The sequence below is a fragment of the Saccopteryx leptura genome, unplaced genomic scaffold, assembly GCF_036850995.1.
Source record: "Saccopteryx leptura isolate mSacLep1 unplaced genomic scaffold, mSacLep1_pri_phased_curated manual_scaffold_36, whole genome shotgun sequence".
In the NCBI taxonomy this organism is placed as follows: Eukaryota; Metazoa; Chordata; class Mammalia; order Chiroptera; family Emballonuridae; genus Saccopteryx; species Saccopteryx leptura.
In genome coordinates, this window is record NW_027095718.1 from 46,407 (window position 1) to 64,419 (window position 18,013).

The following is an 18,013-nucleotide window of genomic DNA, read 5'->3' on the forward strand; positions in this document are numbered from 1 at the left end:
CCTGGATAACCTCACTTACCTTACTAAAATTAGTAGGCTTCCTGGCTGCTGCCTTCAGTCCCCGCAGTAGAGCCCGGCGATACTGAGAGAGTGCCTCCCTTCCCCTGCTAACATTGGGGTCCCAGTTTGTTGGTTGTCTAGGGAGGACATCCCCTATTTCCCTTTCTGTTCCCCATCCTCTAGGAAAGCCTTTTCCGCTTCCTGGCTTATGTGGTTTCTTTCCTCTGTGGTGAACAAAGTCTGCAAAAGCTGTTGACAATCATCCCATGTCGGTTGATGGGTTCTAAAAACAGTCTCAAGTAAGGAGATTAACCCTTGAGGTTTTTCTGAGAATGAGGGATTTTGGTGCTTCCAATTATAGAGGTCACTAGTGGAGAAAGGCACATAAATCATATGAGAGGGGGCCCTTGGGCCAGCTTCTAGTGATGGGGGTGCTTCCCTAAGAGGCAAAATGGCAGCGGCTCCCGCCTGAGGAGGAGGCAAAATGGCGGCAGCTCCCGCCTGAGGAGGAGCCAAAATGGCAGCTGCTCCCGCCTGAGTAGAAGCCAAAATGGCGGCGGCTCCCACCTGAGGAGGAGCCGAAATGGCAGCTGCTCCCGCCTGAGTAGAAGCCAAAATGGCGGCAGCTCCCACCTGAGGAGGAGCCAAAATGGCAGCGGCTCCTGCCTGAGGAGGAGGAGCCGAATAGCTTGTCTCTCCTCGGGTGTGTGGTGGACTCAAAAATCTATTTTCTTCCTGCTGTGTGGAATCAGGTTTGTCCTGTCTCCGATAGGGAGGAGGGAAGTTTACTGGGTCTAAGGGATCCTCTAGCAGTTCAGGCAAGGCAGGGTAAATTCTAGATGACTGTACATTAGACTGCTTTGGGGGCTTGGTTCTCTCTTTTACTTTCTTGCTGCTTTTCCTTGTCCTCTGGTTACTTGCGGTAACAGATATCGCCCTTCTCTCTCTCTTGCCCTTCTTTAGATACTTTCTGATATACCCGGGCTTCTCAGTAGCAATATCAACCCACACATCAATATACAAACATTGGTCTGGGTGGGGCACCTGGTAGATAATAGCTCGAACAGCAAACACTATAGGGAGATCAAAAGTTCCCTCAGTGGGCCATCCTACGTTGAAGGCGGACCATTCTAACTGACTTAGGGTCTGCAGGGTCTCTCAGTCCGGAGGTGGTCCCCCGTACCCTTGGGCTCTTTTCTGAAAATCAGAGAAATTGTTTAGCAGGCACTCTAGTGGAGAACCCGGTACAGACTCTTGCTGTCCCATTTTTTGGTTCTCAATTTGAATCCTTCTTTTCTGTTTCCTCAATGAAAACCCACACAAGAACAACAATACTAAAAAAATATATAAACAGACTTAAACACACACAAGCAAGTTTTTCATTCAGATTTCTTCCTCTCACCTGTCTTACATTCGACTCAGGCATTCGCACACAGCCAAACCGCAGCACAGCACAGCGCAGAAATTTCTAATGTGACCGGTCACCTTTTTACTGATACAGATAACTCAGGGAGCAGCATCCTGCCCTTTCCCCTGAGTGCCTGGGCGGGTCTCTGACAGCGTCCTGTCTACCGCCACAGGCTGCAAATGCTCTGGAGCCAGAAACAGACTACATGGGATCCCCAGCAAAACTTACCCAGCTCGAGCTGTCCTTCTGGCCTCCGACCAAAGGTCCCACTGAAGGGGATCCCGGACGAGCCCCCAAAATGTAGCATCCACCAGGGTACAAAACAGATGTTGGAGACTTTCAGGAATTTAGATGGAAAATTTATTGGCCAAGCTTTTAACCTGCGCAGGGGCGGACTCTCAGGTGTCTCAGGGACACTATACTCTTAAAAGTCGCAGATGAGAGCTGCGCCCAAACGCTTACAAACTAGGTCTTATATAGGCTGAGCAAGCAAGCAGTTTCCAAAAGCAGACTTGGCTATTAGCTATTGGTGGGGGGAGAAGTCACATGGCATAGTAACATAGGGCAGGTAGTGGAAAAGTTTTAAAACTGTTAAAACTGTTACAAATCTAGATAAACAGGATATGGGGGCTGAGTCAGCTCTAAGTTCCTTGTTCCTTATGCAACCTCTCATGCAACCTTCAGGGTAAGGTAGGTCCCTACATTCACCTGGATATTGTCATGAGGTATTGCGATGGTTTTCCTATGGGGCACTGATTCCATGTGTTGTGGTAGAATTTCTTTTCATCTCTGGAGCTATGATGAAATATCATGGTTGATTTCTTTCTCATTCTTTTGTATTCCATCTCTTTATTAGTTCCCAAGTGATAGATATATAAATTTACCAGAAATTCCAGCTGCCCTTTTGTTGTCCCACCTGGCTGCCTGACCTCACCCTTACTTAGTGGATAATCGCCCCTGAGGCAGAAGAGTTCTAGGAAGCTGGTCAACCTGCCCCAAGAAGGAGTGTTTCAGAAAGCCGAAACCATAAAACCGTAAAGGGACATACCAGAACTTTTGACTCTGTAACCCCTCAGGCTCTCCCAAGCCCTATAAAATCTGCCCCTAGTCTGTAACCAGTGCCCTTCTCCCTGGAGAAGTGCCCAGCAGGGTTCCTTTCTTCTTTCAATAAAGCCTGTTACTCTGGTGTTTTCAGACTCCCATGGATTCCAACACCAAGGTGTTCTGAATAGAGTGGCTTTCCAGTGGAATGTGTTTCTGTTTAGTTCAAATGGGATTTCTCTGTGGGTTTGAATGTTTTGAAGACATTTTTAATAATTAATTTGGTTAAATGTAGTGAAAATAAGCTCCTCTTTCTATTATAGATTTTGGTGATGTCTGGATTCACAGACCATTGAATGAATAGAAAGTTTTGTAAAACAGTGTGGCTTTGTGTGTTTTCCTGTAGGAATACAGTGCAGTATGACATCTGGTGTTGCTATTATCCCATTGAGGGCATGGTGTACATGTCGCTTTGTCTCGTTTCTTACAGCTTACTGGTTTTGAGGAAAATTTATGTTTCTGTTGTTGACAGAAAAGAAAAAAATAGTTCTGTTACAGAACTGTGGATAGTAAATGAAGCTGAGAAGGTTGGGGAAGTAAGGTGGATCCAGGGAGCAAAAAATCTGATGTTTTAACCCATGACAGCTCATGCTGGGTAGTTCTGTCTGACAGAAGAACTTTCTTTCAGCAAAAGTAATGCCTCTTACTGAAGCCTGTCTGTTGTGTTTTGCACCTGTGGAGTGTGAGGAAGTAATCCCAGTCCTCATTGTCATTATTATGTAAATCATTGACTGTTAACTGTCTTTTCTTTTACCTAGGTAAAGAAGTTTCAGTGAAGATATCATCCATGCTCCTGAGCCCACCCACCACCCGGTGTGAGATATGGGGCCTGAGGGCTCAGAGTCCGAGGCCTGGTGTCCGGCTCTGGCCACAGTTTGAGACAGGGTCCCTGGGCTGCCATGTTAACTCTGGAATACGTCCAGAGTTCCATCTCAGATGGCAGTCTGTGCCCGGGGTGTAGACTCTACCTTCCACCACCAGGCCTCTGTGGTCTGATACTGCTTTTCGGTTTGTTTCGGGGATGCGTAGGGTTGAGGAGTGCATTCCAGGGTGGTGGTCAAAGGGTAGGTCTAGGGCGTGCGGCTTCTGGGATAGGGCTACGGAGTTAGGGGTTACTGGAGAGGTGTTAGGCTTGGAGGCAGATCTGAGGGTTTCCCCTGGAAGGGGAGGGGTGGGGTGAGTGGGTGGGAGTGAGGCCGAGGAGGCCAAGTTGGGCATTCCAGTCATTTTTTCCACTCCGGAGTTCTCCCTGAATGAAAACTTGGTCAGTGTCACAGCACATAAGCCGACAGCTGCATTTGGAATAGACAAAGGACAGAGTTAGTCAGGGGCCTGCCTAGATATTCATCCAAATCACTCAGTCCCAAGGTGAGTAGATTCTTGTGTAGGGGATTCTACATTTGCATATGAAGAGCCACTTCTGAGCCTGACCAGGTGGTGGAGCAGTGGATAGAGCATCGGACTGGGATGCGGAAGACCCAGGTTCGAGACCCTGAGGTTGCCAGCCTGAGCGCGGGCTCATCTGGTTTGAGCAAAAAGCTCACTGGCTTGGGCCCAAGGTCGAGGGCTCAACAAGGGGTTATTTGGTCTGCTGACGGCCCGTGGTCAAGGCACATATGAGAAAGCAATCAATGAACAGCTAAGGTGTTGCAACACTCAATGAAAAACTAATGATTGATGCTTCTCATCTCTCCGTTCCTGTCTGTCTGTCCCTGTCTAACCCTCTCTCTGTCTCTGTAAAAAAAAATAATAAAAATAAATAAATAAAGTACACTCTTTAAAAAAAAAAAGCCACTTCTGAGAAGGGAAGCATTCCAGGCTGGAGCCTCAGAAGGATTTAAATGCCTATCTGTCTGCAAATGGATCCAGCCGATGGAGTCCCGGAAAGTCTTCTGCTGTGATCAACGCAACACTATGGAGTCTCGTTCCCTGTCCATGGTGAGTGTCTTTGCCGTGGGATTGTCCGGAAAAGTAAGACTACTGTACGTGAGTGGGCCCGGCTCGTGCCGGTAGAACGATGTGACTCCCTGGACAGTGCATCCAGACAGGTAAGACTTGGGGTGTTATGAAGCTAATGATCCCCGATGTAACTCTACTGGCATGTTTAACCGCTGCCCCCATGTTTGGAAAGGAAGGAGCGTTTCTGGGTCTTCGGAAGAGGGTGTCATTTGGGAATGTTAGCTGCTCTTGGAAGTGTTTTCAGTGAGGAGACTACGGTATTCCAAACGTGTGGGGGTGCGACACTTTCCCTTTCATTTCTTTGTGTTGCTTCTGTCTGGACTCGGATCGCAGTCTGTGGCATTATTTCGATGAACTTTCTGACTGCTCCTTGTGGAGAATTCCCAAGTTACTATATTTCCGGTGCCCACATTCTGTGTACTAGGAACTAAGATGTTGTTTAGGATTGTTATCCTTTGAGGTGCCTGTTGGCTGTTTTATTTTCCAGCTGAGTAGATGTCCTTGAGAATCACTTCGAGGTGCAGCTCTGCACTGCCCTCCTGTGGACATGTGTGAGAATCACATGGAAGCCTGCTTCCTGAGAGGGATGCATTGGCTCTAGTGTATTTATTCAGTTGTATTGGTTTTCATCTCGTCCTAATGTTCTTCAGTATGGTTGATGACGGCTGTCTAGTGCCTGTGGGTGGGATGCCCCAGACTCCAGCCAAGTCAGTGACCTCCTTGCTCAAGTCAGCCACTTGGGCTTTAAGCCAGCAACCTTTGGGCTCAACCCAAGACCATTGGTCATGTCTATGATCCCACACTCAAGCTGGTGAATCCACGCTCAAGCCGGATGAGCTCATTACATTTTCTTGTTGTTCAAGCGCTCTCTTGAGTTCCTCTATTCTACTCTCAAGTTTATTGAACATTGTTATGACTGTTTGCTTTGAATTCTTTATCTGTCCAATTACCCATCTCCATTTAATTAGGACATTTCTCCTGAGTTTTTTACTTTTTCCTTCATTGGGGGTATATATTCTTCTGTCTTCCCATTTTGTTTGACTTTCTGGTTTTGTTCCTTTGAGTAGAATGAAATAGTCATCTCTCCCAGTCTTGAAAATGTTCTTTGTTACATTGTGAGTTGAATACTTACAGCCTGCCGGTTGTGGTTGGGGGAGGTGCATGCAATGCCTGTCCTGTCACCTGACCTGAAGGAGTGGGTTCTGAATGGGCCACCTGGGGTGTGTGAGCCTCCTTGCACATTTAATCTGGGCAGGGCTGCCTGGTGTAAAAGGGGCTGCAGTGGTGTGTGCTTTGCGTGTTCTGTTTTAATTATCTGTTGTCAGAGCACGGTCTGCGCTGGGTTACCTGATTGCTTTCTTGTATCTCACCCCCCATTAGATCCATACCTTTGTCTCCCATACCTTTGTCCTGGTTGGGTAGCCTGGGTGCACACAAAGACTTAATTTGTTCATTCTTCACCTTCTCGGGGCTTGGCAGCCCTGTGCACATGCACAGCATTGCCCCCCTCACTCCACACTAGGCCACAAGGTTTTGCTAGCTTTGTGCTTTCTTTGGGTAGAGCAGCCCAACCAGTGCGAGCAACAGTGGCCCCCAATTTTTGCACTTTCTCTGACCAGGCAGTCCTGTGTGCAGACCATAGCCTATTTGCTGGCTCTCCATTTTCCAGGGCGGGTAATACCAGTAGTAACCCACTATTTCTGCACTTTTTCTGGGTCATATAGTGCTGCAGCTGGTACCAGAGTATTTTGCTAGCTCTGCACTCTCTGTAGAAGGAAGAGGCCCACATGCACATGCAGCTCAGTGGGGGAAATGTCGCCCTGCCATACCTACCTGCTGGGTTGATATCTGGGAAAAGCAGCTCTCTTTACACAAGCTAAGCTGCCCTCCTGATTCTGTTGTATTTAGCTCCAGGAGGGTGACTGGAATGTGCTGAAGTGCCCTGCGGGTGGCCATAGAGCCTGGATGTAGCTCCCATATTTTATCCACATGCCCAGGAGGTGTACACAGTGGTGCTCACTGGTCTCTTTGGTCCTGAGCTGATCCTTCACCTCCTGCAGAGCTCTCATGGTTCCTCAGCCTTCTCTATGCTCTTCTCTCTCTCTCTTTCTCTCTCTCTAGCTTGTTGTGCAGAAGCTGTTTAATTGTTCCTCAGTTGTCTTTCAGGAGGAATTGTTCTAAGTAAAGGGGTAAATTGGATGGGTTTTGGGAGGGTGCAAGTTCAGCGTCCACATGTGCCACCATCTTGGACCCACTGGAGAGTTCTTAAATAAAGTCTGATATTGGCTGCAGCAACAGGCTTCTGCTCTGATATGCTCTTATTCCTCATGGTCAAACATCTATACAATTATTGAGACATTGGTTTTTCCTCTGACTTCAATTCTTTGTTGGATCCAGGAGGATTAGTTTATTTTCACCTTGTTTAGCTTTTTTCTCCTGTGAAGATGGGCATAACTTCCAGCTTCTTACTTGTAAAACCAGAAACAGGAAGTCTTGTGTTAATTGCTTTTTATTTCTTGACTTTTTGTTCCCTATTTGTAAAATAAAGGGATCAGATTACTCCGTGGTGCCTAAAGTCTCCAATAGCTCCAGCATTCTGTTCATTCCATAACCACTGACTTGCATGAAGAACAGTGCCAATTTGTGACATTTGGTACCGTTCTACAGGTAGACCTGCAGGTGGACAGAGAGGCACATTATTTTCAAGTTGTCCCTTGATTATGTTTATCAAATCGAGGAAGTTCAGGAGTCCAAGAAATTCAACATTGTGGAGCCTGTAATTTCCATTTATTCTTTAATGCTGTAAAAATATTTTCTGAATGCTTGGTAAATGCTGAGAACTTTTATCATAAACTTAGTATCTCAAAGAATATGAATGTGTATAATTGTGATGAATCTCTCTCTTTTCTCCCCCATTTTTTCTCTCTAGCTATGATTTGTTTTTCTCTTTATTTCTTCCTCTCTTCCTCTTTCCCTCCCTGGATTTCTCTATCACCCTTCTTTTTATCTTGTTTTCCATCTCTCCTTCCTCCTGTGCTCTTAAAGCCTTTCAAAGTGCCCATCATATACCAGGCACTGTGCTAGTAACTCATGTCCCTGCTGTCAGTGACTTTCCATTCTACTATTTTGTGTAATGTTACTGGGGAAATATTTGTTCACATTCTGGGGTTTATAGTCAGGACACATTGAATAAGTCAGCTCTGGAATGACCATCTCTTCTGCTGGGTTGGATGAATGTGGAACCTCCCCATCAACTTCCCCAATGGCCAGGTGAGATAGGGAGCAAGGAAAAGGTGTAGGGCTCTGAGGAAGGTAGGTTTCCCCATGTAGCCTCCTATGAGCAGGTAGTTATTGTCCTCCAGTTCCCTCTATGTGGACCGAGTGAGTGCATGGGTGGAACAAGAGAGGAAGATGAGGAAATCCAGTCTGTAGCAGAATAGCTGTTCTTCCAGCTGTTTTGTACACTTTGGGTGGGGTCCCCCTTAGTAGACAAAGGCTCTATTTTTGTCCATATATCAGAATCCAAATGTAAAGTGAGCAATGTGGTCCAGAGGATATTAGGTAAAATGAAGGGATTGAGGTGAGAGAGAGTGGGGAACAGCTACAGGCAGCTTGTGAAGACCCAAAAAGCATACCCAGGCTATTTATGTGGTACATGCTTCATGTCCCAAATTAGATGAGCTATTCTCTTGGGACCAATTTTTGTGAGCCCCTCCTATAGAGTGCAAAGCAGATTCAGAAGCACACTACTTGTGGTCCCAGTTTATTGAGCATGGTGAGGTCTAACCTCACAGGCTTCCAGGCAGCATAGTGAAGTCCAGAGCCTAGGTGCATGTTCCAAGCTCCAGAAAGGAGGACTTTTATAAGTGATAGGAGAAAGACCCTGAGAGGTTTGTTCTCTGGATCTACATGTCTGACATCTGGTGTCCTGGGGTGAGGGGTGAGGGAAACCTGGAGGCAGACTTTCTATCCCAATTCCCAGCAACCATGGAGGAGAAGAGGGAATGTCTGGAGAAGAATGTGGCTGAACTTGTGGCAAGTTTTCCATGGAGGCTTGAGGTCAGTGTGTGAGGGCAGAGCAGATGTTTCTGCTAAGGGATGAGGAGAGACCAGAGAAGAATATTTATCTCCTCTGCATGCATCTCTTGGAAGGGGTCATGGGAAAACAGGAAGGGGAGACTGGCTGGTGAATTCTCCCTTCTTGCTCAGGCCAGGGAGTGAAGAGCACAGTGAGTCTTCAGTTCACTGGCCAGGAAAGACCATGAGCAGGATTCCACATCCCAGCTGCAGTAGCTTGTGTGGTGAAAGGGGTCATCTGTGGCTGAATTTCCACCCCTGCTTTAGCCAGAATGATGGGCAGGAGAGGTTTCTGTAGGAAGGGGCCAGGAGAGGCCTGGAGGAGAATTGTTTCTCCAGACTCCAGCCCAGCATCTCATGGGCAGCTGGAGCCTCAGGAAACAGATGAGGAGAGACCTGGAGCCACTTCTTTCTTACTGGCTCCAGCAGGTCTGTACTGGGCAGAGGGCACCCTGAGGTCAAGGGCAAGGAGAGACCTGGATGTGGCTTCTCACCAGTCTGTGAGTGGTATTTGGGTCTGGGGTGAGGGGTGCACTTCAGCCAGCATGAGTCTGGCCAGGCCACTGCCAGGCAGCCCTGCCCCAGCTGCTCAGCTCAGGTCAGGGCTCACTGGTCCTGAAGCTTTCCCCAGCCGGCCAGGTTCCAGAAGCACTTCTCAGATCACAGCCTCCCCCAGCCTTTGCCTGTCTCTCCTCTGCTTTTCCCTCCCAGCGGTGTCAGCACCTGAGATGCCCAGTGCGGATGAATCTGCGTGGGCAGATGTGGTGGCAGAAGTCGTTCTGGGTGTCAGGCCGGACAGGGCACAGGCTGCCAATGTTCTAGGGGTGGAACGTTGATGGGAGAGGGTGGTGATGTCCAGACAAATAACCTCCAGAGAAACAAGTGACTAGGACGCTGCCAGGTGGGGGAGGGGAGGGGTGAGACAGTGGGGGAAGGAGCGCAGCTCTGGTAGGAGGTGAGAGAAGGGCCCAGGCTGGGCCAGGTGAGGGGTGTAGTGTAGGCGGAGGTGGAAGCAGGCTCAGCCGCATCACTTTGGGGCTGGAGAAACCCGGGGTGAGAAGGGAAGGGGCTGTGGCCTGTGTTTGGAAGGAGGATGGGGCTGCTGTGAGGGGCGCTATGAAGAGATGGGTAAGGGAAAGGAGGGGTGCATGCCTATGGTAGAGTAAGGTGCAATAAGAGAGGCTTTCAGAACAGAGAGCCTGGGTGCGACGAGGTCATGGAGAGAGAGAGAGAGAGAGAGAGAGCCTGAGGAAAGGGAATGAAATGGAAACCACAATCGTGGAGCTGCCTGTGATGTGTCTGGGCTCCCGTTTCCCCCGCAGAGAGGAAGAAACAGCAGGGTACACCAGCATCAGTCGCTGCCAATTCCAGTAGCCAGACCTTCAGCTATTTTTTTAAAAAAAATTATTGATGAGAGAGAGAGATTTGTTGTTCCATTTATGTAAGCATTTACTGGTCGCTGCAGTTGACAGGACCCCCTAGTCTCAGGTGGGACCCCTGCCGCTAATCACAGGGTCAGATCTGATGTATCAGGGCTCCATATTCCCTCAGGGTTAGACCCCTGGCCACACTCAGAGGAGGCAGAGCCGATGTGACTGGATTCTCCACGCTGTCTGGCTGTCTGAGCTGAACCTCACGCACACTCTGGTGCATGCTGCCAGGAATGCTCTTTTCTGCTGCCATCTAGTGTGCACCGTGGGAATAGAGCCTGTTTACCGAGCATCTGCCATTGTCATGTTGCAGGGACACAGTGAATGTCCAAGGCACCTCCCATCACCCCCAGCTCTGGATGTCTGTGTCTCCATAATGTTAGAAATTAAAACGCATGGGAGAAAGCTCATCACTCTCTCAGGTGGGACTCTTCTCCACAGAGACAAAATCCAAAGCTCACATGACCCCCTCCCAGGTGGGGCCCCTCACCACAGTCAGAAGGTCCAGTACTGCCATACCATGACTCCTGTGGTAGGACCCCTTCTTACATCACAGGGTCCAGAGCCAATGTCACCAAACTCAGACCCTCTACTCTCTCAGTTGTGACCCTTCCACAACATCAAATGATGTAGAGCAGATGTGACGGGATGCCCTATGCTCTCAGGGGAAGACCTGTCCTTGCACTCACGTGGATCAAAAATGATGTGATGCCCTCCTTACTCTCTCAGGGAGTGACCTCTCCTCACACTCACAGGTTCCAGACCTGATGTGACAGGACCTCCCTTCTCTCTGGTGGGCCTGTTTCCTATGCTCACAGGGAACAGAACCAATGTGACAGGACTCCCTCTGTCAGGTGAGACCCCTTCCACAATGACTGGACCCAGAGCTTATGAGCATGACCCCTTACTTTCACAAGGCAGAGCCTTCCTTTGAGAGGACCCCCTGTTACTTTATTGTCTTGTATGAATATGAGTTCACCTTGAGCATGTGTTATATGTTGAGTATCTCTTGTACATCTGATTAAGTTGATTTGATTATTACCACAGCTGTTGGGACTTACAAGGTACAAGAAAAATGTGTTTGTCTGTTTTTTATCTCTCATCCTGTCAGTGAGCTGGGCATGTGAAGATAAAGGATGAGAAACTAACTTCAGGGAAGTGCTGCAGCTGAGATATGGACCTCTGCCAGCTGGGGTTACTGTTATTTTTGTTCACTGTTTGCTGTTTTGGTTAATTTTTGCAGGGTTTGGTGGAATTATGTAGTGCTTCCTCATTTACACTGGCATGAAGACACATCTGAGAAGCTAGCTGCTTGGACTCAGAGAGTCATGAGTTTTCTGTATTGAGTCCCAGCTGTGTTTACATTGTAAGGATCTGGTTGAGCTCCTGCATCTGTTGTGTGGAAACTTGGGTCCGTTGTCTGGCTCCATGTCTGGAGTTTGGCTGCAGGGTCTTGGTTACAGATGTGGATTCAGTCTGCAGCATCTGTGGTTGAATCTGTGTGGAGCTGTGTGGCATCTGTGTGGGGCCCACATGCAGCTCTACCCATAAGATGTAATGCGGGGCATATGGTGTCCAAATTCTTGTGTCAGTCTTTGGTGCCTGGCATTTGGGTTCCAGGGTCTGACTTGGGTCTAGAGAACAGTGTTTGGCTTGGGGCCTGGGGCTCAGGTTCCTACTTTTGGTTTGGAGTTTATTGTATAAATGAAGGAACAAAGGGTCTATGTCTGGGGTCCTGAGTCTAACTGTGGCCTCTGTCTGGTGTCTGTCAAGTAATGGTTGTTGTGTTTTCATAGACAGGTAGCTGGATATTTGTGGAGAAAGACAGGTAAGGAATTTGCACATTATATTTTATAAATCTAGAAAAGCCTGTTTTAGGAAGAGGCTTCAACATTTTATTTAGCTTAAGCTTAATCAGCACTAAAGCTCAAGTATTTCTAGGCTTGATGGCCTATTTCACGAATCCACTATATCCTCAGAAGTTTATTGTCCCCTGCGTTTCAGTCAGACAGGAGTGAGTGAAGGAGGCCCAGGTCATCATGCACTGGAAGATGTCCCATTTCTTAACCATGGACACAGATAAGCCACAATGGCATATTGAGAGCTAACTTACAAAATGAATAGGATGGAGCCCTGGCCGGGTAGTTCCGTGGGTTAGAGTGTCCTCCCAATATATCAAGGTTGTAGGTTTGATTTCTTGTCAGGACACATGTTAGAACCAACCATTAAATGCTTAAATAAGTGAAACAAAACATCAGTGTTTTTCTCTCTTGGCCTCTGTCTGTCCACCCACTCCCCTTCCTCTTGCTCTCTAAAATCAATAAATAGCCTGACCTGTGGTGGTCCAGTGAAGAAAGCATCGAGCTGGAAATGCTGAGGTTGCTGGTTAGAAACCCCAAGGTCTGCTGGGCGAGGCACACAGGAGAAGCAACTACCAGTCAATGCTTCTTGCTCCTCCCCACCTTTCTCTGTCTTCTCTCTCTAAAATTAATAAATAAAAACTTTAAAAATTGATTTTTTAAAATGAATAGGTTGGAGAGTCTCATTTATACAGAGACCCCAGTATGGCCATATGAACGATTTCTGCAGCTTGAGGATCTCACATTAGATGCCAGGAAGGAGTTTAGGAAAAACAGCCCAGCGGCCTGTGGGTGTGGCCCCTCTGTGCCATAGCCACTCTGCTTCTGGAGAAGGCCAAGAGCAAGTCATAATAATGGTGGGGGTTATGGGCACTGAGTCCTTCTGCCCTTTTCCTCTGGATGCCTCCCTTTTATAGGTGGCCCCTCAGTGTCCCTTCTCAGACTGTGGCCTCCAAGGAGTGAAGAGGTTGTGAGAGTGCAAGGACTGGGAGGGTGTCCCCAGCTAAGCCTGGGCTTCCAGGTGCTTGGTCACATCAGTTTATTATTGGCCTGGATGTCAGCTGGAAACAGCAAGGACAGAGTGCAGGAAGGCCTTCCTGAGCTCCAAGGTCTCACATGCCATGTGGTGGTGGCTGCAGAGTGGAGGGGATTAATAGAAATGTTGTATAAGGCATGGGCCAAAATAGGACAGAGGGAGAGAGTGCTGGTTACATGGTTGGCAGGAGTTAACATGCACCACTTTCCTGAATCCTCACAGCCACCTGAGTGGGAGTTGTTCTCCGCACTTGACAGAAGAGGAGACTGAGTTTTCATTTCTTTGCTTGTAGGTAGTGGAAGCAGAAGTCAGCTCTAGAGTTCATTGAGCCTGTAGGAAGCTCCTGTCAGGTGAAGCCTCCGAGGAAGGACATATGGGTAGAAGGAGACTGGAACTCTGGACTGAAGAACAGATTTTAAAGTGCCATCAGACAGGGAGATGGTAGAAGTGGGAGGGCACTCTTAAAGGGACCTGTTGGTCGAGCACCTGGGAAGGGCCAAGCCACCTCATCCCTCTCCACCTATCCTATCTTGTTTCCTGCCCAAGTTCCACCTCAAACACCACGTTGGGTGAGAACATGGCAAGCGGGAACATGGTAAGCAGGACCATCAGGTTATGTGCAGGTTTTCTTAAAAACATAAAAAACTTTTAAAAAGTACAATATTCAACACAAGGCTACAGCAGTACTTGGATTGCTCAATTTGCCCAGGTTACTGTGAGTGCACCCTCTTCTGGCCCATCTTGGACCATTGGTTCTGAAATTTGAACTATGTTAGAATCAGTCTTTAGTTCAAATACCTGTGAAATGGAGATAACAATTGTCTGTGTCTCACTCAGCAAATGGGAGAAATAGGTAAGGTGAGGCATGTGAGGGTCTTAAAATAAAAATTATTACCAGGTCTGGATTCTCATTTAATGCGGTGGGCACTGCCATTGCCTAATTTTTATTTTATTTTAAAATTAAATCCAGAGAGGGGAAGGGGGAAAGGGAGACAGAAGCATCAATCTGTTCCCATATGTGCCCCAGCCTAGGACTGAACCAGCCACCTCTGCAACTCAGCACGATGCTGCAACCAACCCAGCCATCCAGCCAGGGCATTTGTTTCTCTGTTTTTCACATATTTGGATCAACATCACAGTGGACCCATCCAGGAAAAAAACTCACAACTATGTTTTTGCTGCCACCTCATGTGCATCTTGAGAAGAACAGCTAGGTAAAAGTCACCAGAAAGTTTTTTCCTCTGCTGCAATCTGGGTGCATGTAACCAAAAAACTGTCAACCTACTTCTACATCACGGAGGTGTCTTTCTCCTTTTTTTACCTTGAATTTCTTTGCGTGCTTTTGCTTTAGGCATGGCATGGGGCAGAAATGGCGAGAGGCGGGGCGGATATCACGGGGCGGGGCTCGGGGCGGGGCTTGGCGCATGGCGTGGGGCGTGGACAGAGCAGGGCTGGGACGGAGCTGGGCGTGAACTGCGAGGGCAGAACACCTCTGTGTGGTGGGGTCAGTCCCTGATAAGGAGCTTCAGCCTCACCTTAGACAGGAGGTTCCTCCCCAGAGAAAGGATAACTCCCTGGAGAGGGTCTCCCTCCTTGGATTTGGTGACCTTCCCAGTAAGGTTTCCTCCCTCTGTAGAGTGGCTCTTATTCCATGGAGGGGCAGCATCTCCCTGGAGTTGTTTAATGAGGGGAGGGAGCCCCCCCCAGGTCTCTTTTGTCAACTTAAGCAACGTCCGTACCTGTAGAATATTTATGAGTTTATTTTAGTCAAACTGTTGATAATTGCTGGTAACCAAAATCTCAGCAATTGAAAAAATGATCTGGAAAATGGCATTTTGCCCAGTGTATTGTTCATCAGAATAGAAGTTGAAGAGGTGGGGGTTACATGAAATTGGTGAGAGATTGGGGAGGCCGAGAACAAGAACACAAAGCGGGAAAATCTGTGGGACTGATTAAAAGTAAAAGTGTGGCCCTGGCCGGTTGCCTCAGTGGTAGAGCGTCGGCCTGGCGTGCAGGAGTTCCGGGTTTGATTCCCGGCCAGGGCACACAGGAGAAGCACCCATCTGCTTCTCCACCCCACCCCCTCTTTTTCCTCTCTGTCTCTCTTCCCCTCCCACAGCCAAGGCTCCATTGGAGCAAAGTTGGCCCAGGCACTGAGGATGGCTCTGTGGCCTCTGCCTCAGGCACTAGAATAGCTCTGGTTGCAATAGAGCAATGCCCCAGATGGGCAGAGTATCACTCCCTGGTGGGCATGCCAGGTGGATCCCGGTTGGGCACATGCGAGAGTCTTTCTGACTGCCTCCCTGTTTCCAACTTCAGAAAAATACAAAAAAAAAAAAAAGTAAAGTGTATATACTGAAATTTCTTTTACATGGGCAGGAATAAGATAGGTAACAATGACTAGTTGGCTTCTGCTCTGGGACAGAGGATACACTTGCTCTGAGGACTGCAGGAAAAAATTACCCTTACATTTCAAAGACATGCTATTGTTAGGTAGGATAGACAGGCACCAGGGCAGGGAAAGCAAAGAGGAAACAAAGGGGGATTTATCTCATCCACTGAAGGAGGGGGGTGTCAGTGGCCACAGGGTCTGCCAGGACAAAATCACCAGATGTCCAAATGGCCTTGAAATACTGTATGATGGTCACAGAGTATGAGCAAAAGGGAACCTTGGAAGTTACAGTTAAAAAGCATATGGAGGCCTGACCTGTGGTGGTGCAGTGGATAAAGCGTCGACCTGGAAATGCTGAGGTTGCTGGTTCGAAACCCTGGGCTTGCCTGGTCAAGGCACATATGGGAGTTGATGCTTCCAGCTCCTCCCCCCTCCTCTCTCTCTCCCTCTCTGTCTCTCTCTCTCCCTCTCTCTCTCCTCTTTAAAAATGAATAAATAAAATTTAAAAAAAGAAAAAGCATATGGACTCTAAGACCCCAACATGTAGCGGTACTCAGACGAGCTCAGTTGCCCACTTGTGTCCTGTGCCAAGTGCACAGATTTGCTAAATAAACTGCTTGTTTTGCCTGAACACTGCACCCTGTCCCTTGCCTGAATTCTATCTCACCTGAGAAGCCCCCTTGGACCTGAGTTTTCTCTGTGCCCTTATCAGGTACATTACTGTAGATGCAAAAGACAACAGACAGGCTCAATTAAAGTAAGCTTTTGACGTTTGTTAGAGAAAAATACCTCCCTAGGACATGACTACCCACCATGATCTACTTGCTTTTAGTTAGAAAGTTTTCATTTTATGCCATGCTGTGTGGTTATTTTAGGTCTCTGAGTTTATAAGGCCACCATGCAAGCCTCCCCAGAGCTTGTCAGGTTCCACATGTGGCCCCTTTTTTTGTCCACACCCTCTTCAGAGAGACACTGGCTTTCTAGAGAAGTGCTCCCCTGTCCCAGTAGAGCCCAAGCTTTACATAGATCAGGGATCCCCGATTTGACTTTCTCATGCAGTGGGACACTCCTGCTTAATAGCAAGAGCTGGCAGCCTCTTTGAGACTACTCTTGAGGAGGATATGAGTATTCTACTTATTGGTACTGAGACCAATTGCAAACCGGAGGAAAGACATGACCAACAACAAATTTAGTTGCAAGAATCACACTGGCAGTTTATTGCTCACAGATCCTATGGTGTTCTTGGGTACAGCTTGATAGGGCCCCATCAGCATGCTCTTCTTGGCAGTCCTTTGTTAGAGCCACCAGCCTGGAAGCAGTCCATCTTCAATGTTGGAGACTGGGTGACTAACTGCAGCTGGGGACCCCTTGGCTTTTGTACCCTTTATGGCATATACCTTCTAACAGGTGTTAATTTCTGGGGATTATCACATTAAACCACTTCTGGGAATTTCCTTGCAGGGAGCGCTTTTTTGTTAATCTACCAAATTGTCACATCAAGCCACTTTTAGGGAGTTTCTTATACGAGCTCTTTTTTTTTTAACAAGGTCAGAGAGAGTCAGAGAGAGGGATAGATAGGGACAGACAGACAGGAATGGAGAGAGATGAGAAGCATCAATCATTAGTTTCTCATTGCGACACCTTAGTTGTTCATTGATTGCTTTCTCATATGTGCCTTGACTGCAGGCCTTCAGCAGACAGAGTGACCCCTTGCTCAAGCCAGCGACCTTGGGTCCAAGCTGGTGAGCTTTTTTTGCTCAAGCCAGATGAGCTTGCACTCAAGCTGGTGACCTCGGGGTCTTGAACCTGGGTCTTCCACATCCCAGTCTGATGCTCTATCCACTGTGCCACTGCCTGGTCAGGCCAAGAGCTCTTTTTATCTATATATAATTTCACACACACACTAACTGGGCCCTGAGCTAAGGGCATGGTCTTGCTTATCATATCCCTATACACTAGATTAGCTCCCACCCACAGTGTGTAGCCTTATTCACTTGCCTTAGTAGCTTTTAATATTATATATCCTAACATTTCTATATATCTTCTATAGTTTCTATATTTCTATATATTTAATTACTATAACATTATATTACTGTAACATTCTACCCCTTGATCCTGGTGAGCTATAAACTTTCTTGATTTTTGTGTCTGTACAGTAATTCTTGTTGTGTTTATGTTGGCAGGAAGGTAAATATTGATGGGGAAAAAGAGGAAAGAGAGTTGGACATTATATTTTATGAAATTTAGAGTGCCTGCTCCAGGGAGAAGCCTCAAGGTTTCATTTAGTCTGATCTGATGACAGGCTCCAGTATTCATAGGCTTGATGACATATTAGAGGAAACCATGGTGTCCTGAGAAGTCCATTGACCCCTCAGCCCTCCAGCTCAGGTTTGAGAGGGGTTTCCCCAAGGCACTTCTGGTCAGGTGTTTTGGGGAAGCAAGAGGGAAATGGTTCCATTGTAGGCGAGGCACCATGGGTGTCCCAGTAGAGCCCAAGCTCTACGTCGATCAGATGTCCCTGATTTGACTTCCACGTGCAATGGGACACTCCTGCTTATCAGCAGGGCTGGCAGCCTCTTTGATACTACTCCTGAGGTGGCTATGAGGATGCTACTGTTAAGTACCACCAGAAGAAAAACACAACCGACCCAAAAATTAGTTGCAATAATCACACAGGCAATTTATTACTCACAAATCTTTTGGCGTGCCTGGGTACAGCTTAAGGGGCCCCCACTGGCATGCTCCTCTTGT